Below are 1,620 nucleotides of genomic sequence, written 5' to 3'. Positions count from 1 at the left end.
TAGCAACATATGGCGCATGTATAATGAAAGGATTAGAGCTGATTTTATGTATGTGAGATTTGAGATGGACACAAGATGTGAGATTGAATTCCATACAAAATTCAAATAAGATAAGAGGTATTTTTGATAACGTTAGAATTTCTATTCATTTTCTATACTTGTTAAATGCCCTATATATTCCTACTTCAGTTTTAAATTAAACGTTCGGTACCTATTGAATGTGAGATTTATACAAAGTGTCCGGAAATTAATGGATCAAAAAGAAATGGTGGATTGGAAGGTCGAAAATAAGAAACAAATGCTTATAAACATATGACCAAAAATCCCTTTCAGAGGAGCTACAGTTCTTCTGAAAAGAAGAAGCTATGGAAAAGTTTTTTTGCAATAATGGTAAAACGGTAGCAGTTAAAATCATCAAATTTGGAGTATTAACTTAACTTGATACGTTTGAGAAGCTGATATATTCCGTTTTGCAAAATGTCGGCCAGAACTGTGGATTTTGGGGGTCTGAGGAAAATTTTGCTGTAACTTTTTTAGACACCATTTTTTCAGTAACATAAAGACGAATCATGAAATTTCAAATTACTTTTCATGAAAAAAAAATTCTTGATTGACATCTTTAGGGTGCACCGTTTTGGAGTTAACGTAATTTAAAAATTTTGTTTCCAATTTGATACCTAATTATTATGGTTTAAAATATCAATACATTTCATGTATCGATATTTTCAAAGCCGAGTTCAACTATACATTTAAGAAAATGGAAATATTTTTGAAAATTCATTAAAGTAATAAGTAATATTGGTGATAATAAAATTGTGCCCAAAAAAGTTACAGCAAAATCTTCCTCAGGCCGTTCCAAAATGCACGCCTCTAGTAGACACTTCGTAAAACGGGATATATCAGTTTTTCCAATGTGTTAAGTTATCTTAATATTCCAAATTTGGTGATTTTAACTGCTACCGTTTTACCATTATTGCAAACAAATTTGCCGTAGTTCCTCCTTTAAAGAGCTGTAGCTCATTTGAAAGGTATTTTTGGGTATATATTTATAAAAATTGTTTTCTTATTTTAGATCATAAATTCAAACATTTCTTTTTGGTCCATTAATTTCTGAACATTCTGTATATCTCATTGATAGCTACCTATCATCAATTCGTACGATTTAATTAAAAAACAGGGAAATTTGAAAAACATAATCTTACTTAAGTTTTCTTTGACATCTTAGAAGTTACATGAAGCAGTTTTAAATAGCGTTGAAAAAAAATGTAAAAATAATTTGTCAGAAGTGGGATTCGAACCCACGCCCACAGAGTGGACTGCGACCTGAACGCAGCGCCTTAGACCGCTCGGCCATCCTGACTATGACGTCCAGGGCGCTGAGCACAAAGCTAATCTAAGCCCTGTTGCCCACTATAGGCAAAAAATTTATATTTTCTTAAATTATCAATATCTCAAAAAATAACACAGCAATTAAAAAGGTGTAAAAATTCTTACTCGAATGTTTCTATATAAGCCACATCACTGAACTATCAAATTTTTAATCTTTTTCACCGAAGCAAATTTTTAGTTTTTTTCACCGAAGCAAATTTTTGGTTAAAAAATATCTATCGCCCATCGATT

General features: G+C 31.4%; 1 non-coding gene across 1 annotated transcript; it reads right to left on the bottom strand.

Moving 5' to 3' along the window:
* Window positions 1-1,277: 1,277 nt before the first annotated feature.
* Window positions 1,278-1,360, bottom strand: TRNAL-CAG (transfer RNA leucine (anticodon CAG)). Its single transcript has one exon. It is a non-coding gene; the product is annotated as a tRNA-Leu (tRNA).
* Between the last annotated feature and the right edge of the window lie 260 nt (window positions 1,361-1,620).

This window comes from Euwallacea similis, chromosome 14 (assembly GCF_039881205.1).
Source record: "Euwallacea similis isolate ESF13 chromosome 14, ESF131.1, whole genome shotgun sequence".
NCBI classification, from domain to species: domain Eukaryota; kingdom Metazoa; phylum Arthropoda; class Insecta; order Coleoptera; family Curculionidae; genus Euwallacea; species Euwallacea similis.
Note: the sequence above shows the minus strand (reverse complement) of the source record. Positions and strands in the feature narration are given on the sequence as shown.